We start from the raw sequence: 18,672 nt of genomic DNA on the forward strand, positions 1-18,672 counted from the left end.
GTTAAAAATTTCTTCAGCACCACAGGTTACTGCCTCAGGTTGCTTCTTGAAACAAACCATTTGGCATCTTTGGTTTTACATACTTCCGTCAGCATACCCAAGAATAGAAGAGTTAGTTCCATTGGTTTCTAAAATAGAGCTGAAAAATTAAAAGATCCTGTTATTCTCCTTTAGTACAAAATGGGGAGAGCAGGCAGCTGCCCTATGCAGTCTAATAGTTGATAGAAATTAAAGTGACCTTGCTTTAAAATTTCCTTTAGAAAACATGTTTAGCATGAACTACATACAGTAGTGAGGTTGATCTTGAAGGTCCAAATTCAAGAAGCAGATTGTACATGTCCCTTGCTTCTCCTATTTCATTTCTGAACATCTCTGGCACCCAGTTGCTGACCTGCTTTTTTATCTTAAAGACAAGAAAGTCCCTTTTCTTTAAAACCTTTTAGGAAGGAAAAAGTTCATGAACCTGCACAAGAGTATATTTTGCTTTGATGTTATACAATAGTTTTCAAAAATATTTTCATTGTGCCTGTTTATTCCTGCACCAATCATGATGGAGGAGGAGTTTTAAGGAAAAGCTGACATCTCCAAAATGGTAAAAACAGAAATATTTTATGTCTGACAGGAGTTGACAAAAAGCCATTCAAAGGTTATTACCATGAAAAGTAAAATCACACACAGATTAAACAAGCCGCAGTGACCCATTCATTATATGTAACAATTACAGATACCTGGAGAGTTAGTAAAAGAAAGTGTTCTCTTCAGCCCCATCCCTCTCTCTCTCTCTCTCTCTCTCTCTCTCTCTCACTCACACACACACACACACACACAAGATATTTGGAAGGCCCATCTTCAGTATAATAATAATCCTTTGCTTTATTATTTCCTATGGAAATATATAAAATTTAGCATCTCTACAGATTGATAATAGAGTTATATGTATTAACTTTTCTGTTTCAGGTCCAGGATTTTCTTGTTCATTTTGCATTCATCACAAAAAAGACAAGACATAATCTCTCCCAAAAAGTATTTCACGTTATGTTCTCTACAGTAAGGGCTGTAATGGTATTTAATATTTCTTAAAAACAGTGTAGTATGTTTATTAGAAGAACGTTAAGTATTACTACAACAACTGTGATCAAAATGGACAGGGTGACGGTATCTTTGAATTCATCAGTCTTATAAAAAGATTGAAATCTATTTTTGCATGATTAGCATTTCAAATTTAGCTGCATATGAAATATAATATTGGATTTTAAGAGGGAGGACATGAATTTGTAAAAAAAAATAATTAATTGGAATTCACAAAGAAAAGATAATCAATGTTGAGGTACCAGGAAAGGAACCCTTAATTTGATTTATCATGCACAATTGTTACAGAGTCTCTTTTGAGCTCAAAAATCTCTGATGGCTTTCAAAAATTGGAATTTCGTAACCTACAATTTAACTTTGATTAATTGTGCAAGAAAAAACATTTCAAAGTAGGTTACAAAGATTGTCATTACAAAATAATTCAGTTAGTTTTCTTTAAGGGGCACACTTTTTGTTCCGACAGTAAAAAAATTAAACCGTTTAAATAAATGAAAACAACTATGATTTGGTGTGATTAAAACTTAATTTGGCTATTTTCAATTAAAGAAGGCCTCAGCAGCCAGGGCTCCCCTGTGAGCCTTGCCAGACCTGCTCCCAACTCTCACAGGAGGCCGCCTGGGGATTAAAAGAGTCAAAAAGTGGCCCAGAAGAAGGGAATGGCAAGCCTCTCCCATATTGTGGCCCAGAAGCCCACAGGATATGCCCAGGAGGCCACCAGAGGTTGAGTTTGACCTGACCTTTTCTCATAAACAAGAAACTCAAATGCTCCTGGAGTGAAAACTTCTAATTAGCACAAGTCTGACTGTGGGTTTCTTAAACAATTTACACAGCTGCCAGGAGAGTCAAATGTGTTTCGCTATAATAACTTTAGGTGAGTTGTGTTATACTGGGGCTTGGGAGTAGGAATAAATAACATTTCCTAAACTAGGGACTTCTGCGCTTCAGAGAGAAGCGCAGTGTTGGTCCTCTGCCAACGGAAGTCTGCATGGATCATTGTCTGGGCTCACACAGTTTATGGTGTGCACAGACCAGGCCTGAGGAGCCTCACAGGGGCTCTTTGGGTACTGAAATGCATCCAGCACTGCAGCTCAGAGCACAAGCAGGGCTCGCCACCCTGTCTTCTGCGGAGTTTGTTGCTACTGATCTCCAATTGGTGGAGATGGCTCTTACCAGATCCTGCAGTTCCTTCTGTGGAACAGTTTCAAAGCCACCTCTTAAAAAGTTGCTGTTTGGCCCGGAATGCTTTGAGAAGAGACTGTTGCTTGGATTGAAAGTGAGATACAACACTTGAGGATCCTTACAAAAGAAGAAGAGCAGCTGTGAGTCCCTATAAGCTTTAAAATAACTAGTCTGCAAGGGAATTTAGCCCTTTTTTATTTTGAACTTTTTAGTGTAACTTCAGATTATGTAGAGAGTGCTGATTGTTTACTTCCTGTGGTGGTATATTAATATAGATAAAGGTTTAATTTATAGGTCCACCCATTCAGAATTCATAGTGTCAGACAAAAAAGCAGAAGTTTGTTTTGGTGCCAAAAGCTTTACTGTGTTTTTCAAGAGAAACCAACACGTGCACCCTTTGTTCATCAAGACCTTCTGGAAGGGTTTGGGGCTGAAGCCCCTGCAGAGGGCTTTGGAGGGTCTCCTCTCCTACCCCCCCCCCTCACTTCCAGAATGTGCCCCAGCTCCACGTGAAGAGCTGGAGCTACGGAAGGCTTGCTTGAGGCTGCAGGAACACGGATTGGTTTGGGCTTCTACTGGAGAGGATTGATTGGTTTCAGAGGCCTGAAAACTGTTCTTGCAAACCAAAGTTTTTACTCTGGATTCTTGTCCACCAAGTCCAGATATTTTTGGTTAAAACAATCAGGGGCATGTCTCACTCAAAATTACAATTCTTTAAACTCCTGCTAATTTCACTGGGGGATATTAAAACACATCTTTTAATCTGGATCCTGTTCTTTGATTTTCAGATTTGTTTCAACTTTACACTGCATGACATAAATATATACTCACGTCTAAGAATGGTTTTAGTTATTTTGTAGTAATTAAAACTTTGAAACTGTGATCAGAGATTTGTCCTGTTATCAAGCACTCTCAAATCTTGATCATATTTACTTTTTGTGTCAGTTGTAGGAGTTTTGTTTTGCTTTGTTTTGGCCTTTTCCTGCCCATTTTGTCTTGTTTTCGGTTTTACACTATCATAGCTCTTGTTGCCTGCAACCTGATCTTGTTTTTAATTTTAATTTGTTATTTGTTCATTGGCTGTACAGTGTGTTTACATATTTTTGTACTTGAGTGTAGTTTTATATTTAAAAAAGAAAAATCTGGTAAATATAGCTAAATAATCTTTCTAATACTTTTAAATTTAGGATCATTTCAAATGGCAGAGCTGTGGAACTGTAATACTAAACATTTGCCTTTCTTTATGTTGATGTTATTTTCTGGTTGTACTTTCTTCTTCTTAAGATGTATGACTGTATGACAGATTGGAAGCTTTTAATGCATAACTGTTTAGAAAAATTTAAAATATAAAAATGTGTCATTTTTTTTTCCAATGGAAGACCATGCTTTAAAAGTTTTGCTATTATTCTATTCCTAGGCAGAATTTCTGCACCCAAAATGTTGTATTTTTGCATCTTAATATTAGAACATGCTTTTAACAAGTTTGGAGTCACTATCCAGATTGTTTAGTTTAAGAGAGAAAAGACAGATTGTTCCATTTATGTGCAATAATCTATCTGAAAGTTTTATAGTGCATTGAACATTGTTTGAATAATGACATTACATTTTGAAGCAAACTGCTGACCAGACAAAGGCCAGTGTTTTAATACATTGGTTTTTAAAAGCTGAATCTTCAGGGAACCCCGTCCACTTTGTTACTTCTGCTGCTGGCACATTGCAGAGAATACTGGGGCATGTCCTTACAGTACGCATATTCTTGTGGAGCCCTGCTCTGACTGTTCATCACTGACTCACTTGAAGTAATCAACTCACTTGAGCTAAGAGCGTGACCAAGAACACACCCAAGCGCAGGGGAAGGAAAGCTGCCTTTCAGGAGCCCTGGTGTCCCATTCTCTAGGACATCCTGTTTTAGCTGACACTTTTGGTCCAAGATCTCTGCAGAACAACAGAGGGAACAAAGGGCCCAAGGCTGCCCTTGCCCTGCACTGCATGTTTGATTGTGCTGATAGACAAGGGGCAGAGGCTGCCCCAAAGCTTAAGTGAACCAATTCAGTGGTGGGATTGCAACTAATCAGTGAAGATGCCCCCTTTCTTCTTAGTGCTATGATCCATAACGTGCCTTTGATTGGTGTGGTCTCGGTGGGTTGCTCGCTAAGGCTAGGCATTTTTGTTTCCTCTCTCGTTGGGGTTTCACTCTTTTTTTCATTGGGTAAAGCACTTAATACAAATGGGTCTGATCCTCGCTGAAAATGTCCTTTGCGTTGAAAAACTTTGGATCAGACTCCAAATTCTCAGTCTAGGCATTTATGTCCAGGGGATTTTTGTCTGCAGGGTGACGTACAAGGCAGGCATTCTTTCACCAGGAACGCTTATTTTTAATTCTTCTTGCCTTATCTGTTATGGTAGGGCTTATTTTATATGTCATGCTTTATTTATATATCTAGAATATTTTAATACCTATTACTCAAATAGGTAGAGACTGCTATGCTGTAAATATGTATTTAGGTACAGAATAAAAATCCTTGTGAATATTTGGTGGGGAAGCTGTTACTGAACACAGAGGCCGCTTCTGGGTTTGGGGGGGTGGGGGGATGTGTATGTGCAAGATAGGGGGAAATAACCTTAGATTTTAAGCACTTGCCAAAAGAAAACAAGAGTTTAATAAATATTTTTATTTAAAGAAGTGAAGCACTTCATCAAGATTTTCATTTGAGTTAGACTGTTTCTGGAGGAAGGTCCATAAGTATTGCCTAGCTAATCAGCTAAGCCATCATTTGTGGTTACCACCAGTTCCTCCAGCTCATTTCTGGCACACCCAGTGGGCTTTAGGACAGAATCCCAAGCAACTAGGGAGCAAACCCCATGGAATACTTACTTCTGAGTAGACATGCTTGGGATTTTACTGTTTTTCTCTGTACAGAGACTGTGAGAAACAGAATCATTTGTACCAATTGGAACAGACTCCTGCTGCTTCTTCCTTCTCCAGAATCCAGTGCAAATGAGAGGTCTGGAAAAGGAATCCATGGACTCCTGGTGTTTTGCTTCCCAGAAGCACCTGTTTTTGGTAAAGTGTGGAATGGATTTGTGGGTACCTGTGTTAGTGGATGGGTGCTGCTATGCTGCATGAGAACAATCTTTCTGATATTTCGGTCACAGTGCAGAACTGGATTCCTGAGAATCTTAAAGGATACGTGTCAACTTGCCATCAGTTCTTATGCTTTCCAAGTTTCTGTCTTGTATAGAGCAGAAAGCATTATGAAGTGGATATATGACATCATGTGTCCATTATACTCCTTCCAGGATGGAGTTTTCTTGATCTCCCAGTATCTTCCTCACTTTTGTCATTTGCTGGTCAGTTCCAAACTCTGTAATTGCTTGTTTTCCCCAATTTAAATTTTGTGATCAGGTATAAACCACCCTCTACAAAATATTCATATTGCTTGTATTTATTTTCATCCCAAATATTCTCTGCTTTATTTAAAGGCATTTGAAGTGACTTGGGCAGGGTGGGTAGAATATGAACAAGCCAGTTTGGGATGTTTACAAATAATAGGGAATGGTACTCCATGGATTTCCAGTCTGGCTGTATTATGGTTGGATTTGATGTAATTTGATGTAGTAGACAGAATTTAGTAATAACTATAATAAAATACATCCCTTCCTAGTTGTGGTCACTCATGCTAACTTTCAGTTAATTAGAATATGATTTATAACCCATATGTTAGAGACCAGGGTCAAAAAATGCATTACAGTGACTTCTATAAGATTTGAAAGGGCTTTGGATCAGATCTATATTAGAGTCACTTGGAATAGTCTCTGTGGTAAACTCTGGAACACTCAAAGCTGTCTGCCTTATTGGATAGATGGGGCAACTGTTCCACTGTTGTCACATTGTTGGGAGAAATCATTGGCAGTCCCCACCTATCCTTCCTGCTCAGTCTTGCTGGGAAAGGAGTGTCTGCTATTGATTTATCCCAAAAAAAGATTTCTTACTCAAAGTGGAAAATTGATGAACTAGGTAATCCTACTCCCAAGAATGGAAGAGGTGCATCTATAGGTTAGAGTTATAGATCCGGTCTATGTTCTCATATACACCTGGGGAAGCCGATGATCTAAAACTAGTTCTAGGGGCATTTTAAGTGGAGTATTAGATCTAAAGCTGAATGGGAACATTCAAAAGCAAAGAATTCCTGGTTTCCTATCAAAGTCTACAACGGCTAATTAGCTTTCCATAATAGCTGGAATTGGACATTTCCCCTTCCTTACATGCATACAAATGAGCACCATATGTATGTGTGCAAGGTATATGGATATGAGTGATGCAAATGCATGAGAGAGAGAGAGAGTGTATGTGTGTGTGTATGTGGGTGTGTGTGTGTATATACATCTACATATATATATATGACAGAGCTGCAGAACTTTGTAATACTTTGTGAAAATAATTATATTATGGATGTTTGTACTGTGCACAGCTACTGGAATTAAATGTAGGGAATCTCAGGAACAAGCATAAAATTTGTCCAAGACTTATTTCTCAAATGTGTATGTGCAGTTTTTAATTCTGTATACTATTTAATATTTTACCAATAAAAATAAAATTCTCACATGAAAGAGTTCATTATATAAAGTTTCTCATGTCAGTAATGGACCTCATACTCCTTTTGGTGAACAGTTTCAAAGGTGAACAACTCTTTAACAAATATGGTGCACATATATTTAAAAAGATATAGAATACCAGAAACACAGTGTGTGCGGTGTCGGCTGCAGGGCTGAATAGAGGAAGGGGGCAAATGGGTTGCTCTGGAGAGAGAGAGAGAGAGAGAGACAGATTGTTGTAGTTGTATGACAACATGTTGGAGGACCTTCTCTCAGTGGCAGAACCCCAGATGTCAAAAACCCTGCCACAAAAGGGAGATCTGTGTCCTCTTGCATTTCACTGGCATTTGTATTTACTCTTGTAAATAACTTAATTCTATTTAATGATGGTTGGCTTTTGAATGTTTTGGGTTCATTACCGCTGCTATTAATTTGTGCTCATATTTTTAAATTTTTTTGTAGCCACCTTGATCATCATCTTTTTTCGTAAGAAGAGAGTAGAAATGTCTTAAATAAAATAAAGAGGGGAAGAAACAAATTTTATTTAGCACAGGACAAAACATCCGTATTGAAATACACCCAGCCCACCAAAGACTTCACCATCACCCATTAAGGGTGAGGATGAGACTACCAGATCTGGGCTACAAAAATCCAGATGATCCCTAAACTGCATCAAAGAAATACAGAATACTCTCTTTGCTGTCATCTAGTGGCTGAGTATGTTTTTGCAGCCCTAGTGAAACTACTCACGGGACTTTAGTTAGAAATGCTATCCCAGTTTGGATTGACTGGTGACTAAGTAATGGCAAAGCTAGGTTAGATCTCATGATTTTCTTATTGTTCCCTGTGAATTTCTTTTGCTAAGGCTGCAGTGCTATATACACATACTGCGTACCAAATATTGTGGGCTTATTTCCAAATTATGATTAATAGAACCTTAGACAACAAAAGGCGTGTTGCATCATGCTCTTTGCTTAGGATGTATCATAATTTTCCTCTGTTAATTATGAAATTAAATTTCACCAAAAGCCTATACTATAATCTTGTATGATAAATTTGAAGTTGTGTACCATCACCCACAAATGATTAGAACCAAAGTGCTGGAAGGGAGTGTTTTAGGGCATCACTCGTGGTGTAGAAATCGAAATTAAAGCATCCTTAATAAAGGTCTATCCAGCTTCTTCTTGGGTACTTTCAATAAAGGAGAGCCCACCCTTCGTACCCTAAGAAGTTTTCCTTACTTCAGCTGCAGTCTGCCTTCCTAGAACTTAAGACCTTTGTTCTGTCTCTTCCTCTCCGGAATGATGAGAAGATGGTGGTGTGACACCCCACCCAGTACTTGAAGAATATCATCTTTGCCATTCTTACCCTCACTGGAGTCATCTGTTCATCTGCCCTCAGCTCCCTCAGCAGCTCTTTATAGGACTTAATTGTCCTAAGATTTGGAGATAATGTGCCTTTAATTACAGCTCCTTCACTCTCATTATGCTACACTGCAAACTGCTTCAGAAATAAATGGAGGTCATCACATGGCACTCAAAACTTCTGTTGAAAGAGAAAAGGAAGATCTATCACTGTGCAGACCTGAGGCCTTAGGCACAGTCAGAAGCTGTTTGGATCCCAACCCTATTTAAGCACAGAACAGCAAGCCCAAGTCTGGGTTATGCTTCAGGTTGTTGTATCAGCAAACAGTTGTTTAAGGAAATGTCTGTGAGTGAAAAGGAGGCATTTGTAGAATAGGGGTGGCAAGGGATTGTTCAACCTTTCTCAGGTCTGCAGATTTGGAGATAACGAGGGACCTGAAGCCAGTGCATATAGCACTGAATCTAAGTACCACAGTATTGCTTGAACTCAGGAGTGCTGGGAAGCTCAACTGATATTGAAAAATGGCATATATTGCAGCATCTCGGCTTCATACCATATAGTCATGTGAAAAAGTACACCCCACTGAATTTTTTTACTTTTTCAACATATTTCAACATACAGATATTTGATCTTCCTTTCAACAGTATTGATAATGGGGTATAATATAACAAATATGCACCATTTACATTTTGCAGTCCATTGTGTAATTGAAATAAACAAATGCAAATTTTGCATGTGGAAAAAGTAAATACACCCCTGCATTGATCACTGCCTCAAAAACTAGGTGCACCAGATCAGATACAAATGATCAGAACATCATTAGAGAAGCTCTGGGTTGAACCTCTCTTACTGAAACCTGAGACATTTAAGTTTTTATTTTTATTTTTATTTATTTATTTATTTGTCAGTCATATTTTTATTACCACCCATCTCCCCCACTCGGGGGACCCTGGGCAGTTTAAAACAAATTTGCTCTTTGTTATAGATATGTGTGGTATCACCATGCCTACATCAAAAGAACTCTCTGAGGCCTTCAGAAAGGTTATTGAGGCCTGTGAGTCTGGGAAGAAATTTTAAAAGTTCACCAAACAATTGGAGCTCAATCATTCTACTGTCTGGAAGATCGTCTACAAGTGGAGAAGATTTCAAACACTGCCAACTCGTCCAGGCCAGGCTGTGCCAGCAAGCTCAGCCTGAGAGCGGAACACAAGATGCTGAAAGAAGTCTCTAAGAACCCCAGAATTTCATCACATGACCTACAAGTAGTTCCTTCCACTATTGATCTCAAAGTGCATGAGTCACCATTAGAAAGAAGCTGCACAATTAAATTTACATGGGAGATGTACCAGGAGGATATCTTTGCTGTCCAGAAGGAACATCAGGGGAAGACTAAAGTTTGTTCATGAACACCTAAGCAAAGACCAGAATTTCTGGAACAAAATGCTCTGGGCAGAGGAAGCAAAGATAGTTATTCAGAGGAAGCAAAGATAGTACCAGAAGGCATGTTTGGTGAAAACCAAAGACAGCATTTCACCAGAAGAACCTGATCCCAACTATAAAGGATGGGGGTGGAAATGTTATGATTTGTGGCTGCTTTGCTTTATCAGGGCCTGGGCAATTCACCCTCCTAGAATCCACTAGCGATTCTTCATTGTACCAGAGGGTGCTTGAGGATAATGTGAGACCATCTGGCAGAAGATTGAAGCTGAACCGAAAGTGGACCCTGAGACATGACCATGACCACAAACATCCCAGTGAATCCATCAAGGAATGGCTGAGGGGGGAAAAATGGAGGGTTCTGGCATGGCCAAGTCAAAGCCCAGATCTAAATCCCATTGAGATGCTATGGGATGATTTGAAAAGGGCCATGCATGCAAGGAACTCCTCAAATATTACACAGCTGAAAAAATTCTGCATGGAGGAATGGGAAAAAAGTCTTCCTAATCGATGTCAGGGACTGGTAGACAGTAATAAATGCCTACTTGATGTTCCTTCTGCCAAAGTGGGCAGTACCAGGTATTAGAGCCAAGGGTGTATTTACTTTTTCCACAGAAGGAAATGGCACCTCTCTTAATTTTTTGTTGAATCAATGATTGCAAAGTCAATTTTTCATAGTTTTTTTTGTTCAATTACATCACTTTTGTATACTTTTTTAACAAAGATAAAATACTGATATGTCCACATATATTAAAAAAAAAAAACTTTACATGGGGTGTGTTTATTTTAAGGAGTAAGAAGCAGTTTTGAAATGATGCCTTGTTCTACAGCATCTTATATCTGCTATCCATCTGCTGCTTTACCTTAGTACTCTAGCCTTAGAATTATAAATCCTAGATCTGGATTTGAGGATCTAGCGGGTGCAATTTCACTACTGATGACATCCTTGGTCCTGAGTGGGAGGGGGGGTTGGATTATATAGTTCCTAATTTACCTTACCCCTGGGAAAATGGATCTAAGCCAAACAATTGTCACTAGGAGGAAGAGCCAATCCAAAGAAAATAGATAGTTATGAAGCCCCTGCCTACCATAAGCAAGTTTAAGTGTCTGCTAAACCTCATAAAGGAGCATGCAGATGTCATTTTGGAGCCTCTTTCTGTGATATCAGAAAGAATGAAGGAATGATGCAATGCCTGAGGATTGCAGAAAGTCAAATATTTCATTCTTCCAAAAGAGAGGGGGAGAGGATGGGTTTGGATCTAAAACCAATCACCTTGACATCAATACTTGGCAAAGCTCTGGAGTAGACTATTAAGCAGTTGGTCTATAAGCATTTTGAAAAGGATTTATTGCTTGGCAGCCAGCCTGCACTGGTCTATCACCAGCAGCTCATGCCAAACTAATCTGATCTTTTTTTGGTAGATACCTTGACTTCAGCAAAGCCTCCCATGAAATCTTAGTAGAGAAGATGGGAGATGTGGGCTGTGAAGTGCTATCTTTAGATGGACACAGAGCTAGTTGAACAATCATACCTAATGAATGTAAATCACTGGATCCATATCAAGCTGGAAGAAGATGTTGAATAGTGTACTTTCAGTGTTCCATATTAGACTTTATGCTGTTCAGTGTATTTATAAATGACTTAGATGAAGGATTCAAAAATATAATTATCAAGTGTGCATCTAATACAAAAATAGGGGGGGTAGCAAACATCTTAGAGAATAATATCAAGATTTAGGAGGATCTTGACAAGCTGGAATAGCGGGGAGAAGACTGCAACGAATATAATCAGAAACAAATGCAAAGTCCTACATTTGAATAGGAAAAAGCAAAGGCATGAGTGGAGGGATGAAAAGGTTCATCTCAACAAAGAGCTTTGCACTACAAAGACAACATTATTCTCTGCATAAGGTGAAGAGTCAATGTGATTGACCTCACTGAAGGACCCTGGGGTGGCCTGAAACCTTCCAACTGGGGCTTCCCTCTGTTACTTGCCACAGCTGGAAAAGGCCGCTGCACAGGCCTTAGGTGAGGAGGAAAGCATTTTCCTGCCATGTTCTCCAGCATTCCTGAAAGCTCACAGGCACATGTGCAGAAGTCCCTTCTGCTTTTCCAAGTGCTGGAGAAGGTGGAAGGGCGGCTTGCCAACAGGCAAAGCATGGAGGTCACATTGCTTCATGAAGCAGCTTCGACACAAACCTTCCACAACATAACGCACACTTTGAAGATCTGCACAGCCTGAGGGAATGAGCTGCCATTCTGGCTGGGCAGAGGGGAATGTATTAGATTAAGGAAAGAAAACATAGCAGCCCTATAGCAGCCCCAAATTACTCACATTTGCATCAGGGGAGCAGCACCAACCCTGCAAGGATCTTACCATCAATGTTCACTGCCTCCCAGCCATCCAAGCAGCACTTGGGTATTGGTCCAAATAGCTATGGAAATGCATTGGAAAAAGAAACGCTGCAGCACCAGCAGAATGCTGCTCATGGGTATACCCCAAAATCAGGTCTGCAAAGCTGTATCGTCGCTGTCCTTTACAGCCCTGGGGACTGGTGCTCAGAAGGAATGCAAGTCAACCGCTCTTCCAAAGGAGTGCATGGATGTTGCCCAACTAGCAGCTGAAAGTTGATCACAGGGGCAAGAGATGTCTCCCCGCCATTCCAAGGATACTGATAGCACTACTCTTCCACAGCATTTACGACTCTTTCCATGCACCAGTGAGAATCATTTGCTTAAACAGACGCAGCAAAGAGGACAGGGGGCTGGGGAATGGGGAATGGGGGAACGGTGAAGCATATGTCATGCTGTCATATGCCAGACCTACCTCCATCAAAATGCCTTTCCTCGGGTCACCCAAGAGAAGTGGGCCTTGCCACCAGCGGAGAGTGTCTCCTGAGAGGCTCTTTCGACATTTCCAGTATTGTTTTTCAGCACAAACTGAAAATGCTTCCACTCCTTCTGGCCTTTTAAACTGTGGTTTTAAAATCTGGACTCTCCATGACTGATGGGTAATTTATTGCAGATGTGGACTGTGAAATTAGTTTGATTACTTTTCTCTGGTAGTGGGACTTATTTTATCGTTTTGTTTTGATATTATGCATTTGATACTAGCATTCAATTTTATTATCTATATTTTTAGCAGCATATGTAAATGTAGTTAATCATTAAAAAAAAGCTTGCTATTTCCAGAGGACCAGAGGTCAAATGAAATCAGTTCATCATCTCTAAATTATGATGGTGCTGTAGATTCAGAACACAGATGTTGATTCAGTTACAAACTGGATGAGCAACAGGGCTAAGCTGTATGCAAGAGAACTAAGTAATTAGGGATCTCCTTCCTACATTGTTCAGTCTAAATAATAACTACCCAGCTAGGAGGCTTATGATTGCTTTTAAAATTAAAGAATTGGCATTTCAAATCTAGGGTAAAATATTTGATGCTTAACATATTTAGGAATATGGAATATTTTAAGAATGGATGAGTACACCCCTATATTTTTTTTCACATACAGGTTTGTTTCAGATCATTTCCATGTAAGTTGATAAATTCATTTTAGAAATCTTGATGAAAATTCATGTGCATTTTTATGTCCATAAAACATCTGTTTCTGTAATATACATGTTTTCTGCAAGTGGTGCCATGTATGCATTGTTTTCCTATGTACAATGTATGCATTGTTTTCCTATGTACACAAATTTAAATTACTGATTAGCAAATAGTGGCATAATTTTGAATTTTGATAAGTTCAGAAAACAAAGGATACACTAGTTATATTCCAGTTTCTATGCTGGCTTGGGAGATAATAGCTAAATCAGTTTGCATTAAAAGTTGATCCAAAAAGTGAATCATTTCTGTTTCTTCTGTGTAGCTTATGCTTTTCATGTCAAAGTAATTTCAGGTAGAGCTGGAAAAGGTTCCCGTTTGACACCTGGAACACTCACTGCTAAGCTCGATAACCAGTAGTCTCATTCATGCTGTTTCCTGCATTCCTCTTGTGTTATTTCTTTGACTTCAGTGTGCACACACACCTTTCTTAGGTTGGGGGAAAGGCACAGGATGTAAAGATTACGACTCCTTCTCGGGGCAACTGTTTTTCAGGACTGCTGTCTTTGAGCTGGTAATTGAAAGAAATCAATCCAAGCAATCTGGTAAATCCTAATCATAGGTGTTTTTTCCATCTAGTGTGGCTCCATTAGGTGAACCACCTTGGTGGAACAAATTTACATTAAAACATGAAGAAGAAGAAGAATATATATTTTCTGTTTCGTTTTGTTTTATTGTCATTCATTTTTGTTTGGTCTCCTTCTCCCACATGCTGCAAGGTCAAGCAATTGATGTTCACTCGTCATTAGCTTGGCAGGGTCTTCCTTGCCCTCTGGATGTATGACTGGCCCACTTAGAAATTCCTGCTAATTGTAGTTACTGTGTTGTTTTTAGCCACAAGAAATGCACCTGCAATTTCCTCCCACAATACACTTGATAGCAAGGCACTAATAATCCCCATGGTCCCAGGGCATAAGAACATTGCCTGGTTATGTAAAGCTCAATATATCTCTCATCTATTTATTGCTTTCCATTTGTTTGTGATTCATATTTTGCATGTATAAATGCCTGTTTAATTCTTGGCAGAAGGATCTGGCTCATTAAAGAGAGGAACTAATAGCATTGCCTGCAGCAAAGCTGCGCTAAGCCAAATGCAGGGCAAGTTAATACAGCAGCTCAGTGAAAGACACCCAGATCCTAGCATGTGGTGTCCCTGCACGCCTTATTTTTGACCATTAAAAAAAAAGAAAACCACTGTAGTTGTGTTCATTGCAACTTGATGATACCAAGTTGCCCTGTCATCCCCTCGAGTGCCCATCGCCTTTCCCTAGACCATGCTCACTGGCTTCCAACTTCCAGAGAAATGCCACCAGCATCAGCATGGCAGTATCATGCCTTTCTCCAATCCAATAATAGGTGCCTGGGGAGTTCCCTGCAGTTTCTGGAGAAAGGAGGGGCCAGTTTATCTGCACGTCTCCCACTTTCTCCATTTGGCAAGCTGTAAAACGCAGGGGCCGTGGCACTATTAACAAGCTTAGGCTCCGGGGTTTCAGGACCTGGATGGTTTGAGCCCACATTTGCAAGGCATCCTGATGGGAAAGGCAGGAGCATGATCTTTGTCCAGCAGACTTCCCAAATTTCCCACCATGGCAAGGCATGAATATTGAAGAAATGTAACGTTTCTTCATTGGTATTGGCTTACATTACATTCCCCCCAATGTCCATGTCCTGCCACTGTGGAAAAGTGTTCAGTGTTGCAGTTCCATAATGTTACTTTTATTCAGGCAGATCAAGTCATTCCATGTGCATTTTTGGAGTTTCTTCTAATCTACTGTTAATGTTACACTGTCTTTATTTCAGGGAATTATGGGATTCTGTTTAAGGTTTATTAGTGTTCCCAGTAGCATGATGAGGCAAACATCTCTGAAAGTAAAGAACCTGTCAACTACCCATTACCTTCCTTTGCAATGTGTTGTCATAGGAGCATTTCAAATATAGGAGACATGGCTATAAGATGCCACGAGGCAGAGGAGTGGACTAGATAGCCCCCTCAGAAGTCTGGACCCCAAATGCATATCAGACATCTATCCAATCAGCAGCTATGCACTTCCTCAGGCCTGGTTGCAACAGCTCTTCCTAATCCACCAACCCACCCCACTTTTTCTCTCACTGATTTTGGGTGCTCAGGATAAGTGCTATTTATGGATAGCATCCTTGTTTGAACTGCCTGACCAGCCATCACTGAGGGTCTGATCTCAAATCTTACTCTGTTGCAGAAGTGAATAAGCTTCCCATAAGGAAAGAATGTACCATAAATAGTTTTTATCATAATAAATAAACAGCTGTTGAAAAATAAGTGCAAACTAATTGAGAAAACACAGCACAAAACATTTATATATTATTTATATATTATTAAAAATTTTAAGAAAGAAGATAAAAACTAATAGAAACTAATATAGAGTAAGAAAAAAATGAAATCAAAAGAAATCAAAGAAAGAGCTAAAAGTGCAAAAGAAAGAAAAAAGATACAAAGAAGTAGCTTCTGCTCTTCTTTCCAGCAGTCATGAGTACAATTATAAATTTACGGTACCTCTTGCTCTCTGGTTACAACATATCTCTATTTTTTTCTACAATCTGTTCTTTCTAATCATCAAAATCATAAACCATAAGTTCATTTTTTTTCTGTTTCACGCAAAAGGGGATTTCCAGTCAGCAATAAAAGTAGATAATGTCTTTTCTCTGATCAAAGAGGTCAGTTTGGTTATTTCAGCAAGTTCCATCATCTTTACCAACCATTCCTCCATTATGGGTAGTACCAAATCTTTCCATCTTTGTGCCTATAATAATCTTGCTGCAGTTATCAGGTATAAAAACAAAGTTCCATGACTTTTTTCCTGATGTTTGTTCATCAGTCCCAAAAGAAAAGCCTCCAGTTTCAACTGTATATTAATCTATAAAATCCTCTGGGTTCATGAATGTATATGAAATCCAAAACTTTCTGGCTTTTTTACACGTCCACCAAATAGGATAAAATGACCCTTCTTGTTCACATTTCCAATATAAATTTGAGGTACCTTTATACATTCTGAACAATTTCTCTGGTGACATACACCAACAATACAGCATTTTATAAAAATTCTCCTTAAGATTATAACATAATGTAATGTAATTTCAATCCTTTCAGCCACATATTTTCTCATTGTTCCATCTGTATAGTATAACCAAATGTTTTAGCCCACTTTATCATACATTCTTTCACTTGTTCTTCTTCTGTTTCAAATTTCAATAAAACTTTATACATTTTATCAATTCCGTGTTCATCATGTGTACACAATTCTATTTCAAACTCAGTCTTACAATGTTCAAAACCATAAATTCTTTTGTCTACTTTAAATTTTTCTAATAATTGTAAATAAGAGAACCATTGACAACTATATCCCTCTGCCACCAGTTCTTCTCTTGATTTTACTTTATGTTCCCGTTGACAAAATTCTAGTATCTCTCAATAAGTTAGCCATTTGTGTTTGCCTATTATTTCTCGTCTATAAAATGCTTCTTGTACAGAGATCCACAAAGGTGTTTTTGGGCACAACCTGGGTTTGTATCTATTTCTATTCCATATTCTCTATATGGCACATCTAACATAATGATTAACCTTGACTTTATCGTACCACAAATATCCATGCCACCCAAATCTCAGGTTGTGTGCTTCTAACTCCAGAAGACTTCTATTTCTCAGCAGCACCCACTCTTTCATCCAAATCAAACAGCAAGCTGCAAAATACAATTTCAAATCAGGTAAACCCAGTCCTCTTCATTCCTTTGCATCCTGTAACACCTTATATTAATTTGTGGTTTTTCCCCCTGCCACACAAATTTAGATACATCTTCTGCATTGTTTAAAATGGTGCATCAGTTGTCAAAACAGGTATTGTCTGGAAAAAAAACAACCCAATATTCTAGGCAAGAAATTCATTTTTATCACAGAAATTCTCCCCAGCAATAATAGTTGTAGTTTCTCCCATCTTAACATATCTTTTAACTTCATTCCATGTCTTAACATAGTTATTTTGAAATAACATACAATTCCTATTGATACCCAAATATTTTACCTTCTTCTCAATCTTCAAACCTGTTTTATTCATCAATTCTGTTTGATCTTGTATTTTTAATTTTTTGTTAACATCTTTGTCTTCTGTTTATTAATCTTAAAGTCTGCTAATGCACCAAATTCTTTTAGTTTGCCCATTAATGTTCAATTCCCTTTAAAGGATCTTCCAAAACCAACACCAAGTCAAAACATTTTGATAGAATCATAAGGTTGGAAGAGAACATGGAGAGCAGGAATCCCCAATCCTCATAAATCACTGATTAACCTTTGCTTGAAAACCTTTTCTTATTTTATAAAACTTTAGTGGATTTTGGAGGACTTGTGAAGCCAGTCCTATTTCTTAGGAACACAGGCCGTTAAATTTGCCCTTTATAAGCCTTAGAATCCATAGACCACTGCCTTTGTTTGAATTTTAAATAGCCTGTTTCATGTATGATGACCTCATCAATTTCTATACCCACTTTGAATTGCTTCAGCCACCTACCAGCCTGATCTAAGCTCCAGAAATTCCTCTTCTGAGAGGAGAGATTCTAGAGAAAACCCAATTCTTACAGGAAACTCAAGAACTGTAAGGTATTAAGAGCCACAGAAATTCCCTTTCTGAGGGGAATTTGTCTGGCCCTACCTCATATCCTCTTCATTCCCATCCCAAACACTGCTCAGCCCTCTGGTTGATAAGAGTTTCAGAGTTCCCATAACAGTTCTTGTTGGGCTACTAAGGGATCCTATCCAATGATTCCAAGGGAAAGTAAATATTCAGGAAGAACAAAAAGACCAAGCTGGACCAGGAAGAGGAAGAAGTACTGAAGCTGTGCATACAGGTAGCCCTCGTTTACTGACCACAGTGGAGACTGGCAACTTGGTCATTAAGCGAAGTGGTCGCAAAGGAAAACCGCATCTGTGTTTACAATCTTAGTTCAGCTTTCCTTTGCTTTTCAGGTTGTAAATGCAAGGACTGGTGACAAAGTTACTTTTTCATCACTGTCATAACTGCGAATGATCACTGTACAAGGCAGTCACCAAGTAAGGACTAACTGTATAATCCCAGGTTACCTCACAACTTTTGTTGGGTTAATCATTCCTTGTTTGAGGATATAACCATCCATTTCAGGGCTGTATCCCTTTCATCTCTCGAAGCTAAGAATCTGTTTTATTCTGGTTTGACTTATTTATACTTAATAGTATTTCCTATTCCATCTGTCTAAGACTTTGGGAAACAGGAGCTTCTCAACCCTGATGAATACAGTTCCCAGAGACCTAAGCACCATTCTGCATCTACTTCCTTCTGTATTACAACAGCTCGGGACTCAAGGTTCCATTTCTGATTCTCTTGTAGACTGACAAATCA

This window comes from Candoia aspera, chromosome 1 (genome assembly GCF_035149785.1).
Source record: "Candoia aspera isolate rCanAsp1 chromosome 1, rCanAsp1.hap2, whole genome shotgun sequence".
NCBI lineage: Eukaryota > Metazoa > Chordata > Lepidosauria > Squamata > Boidae > Candoia > Candoia aspera.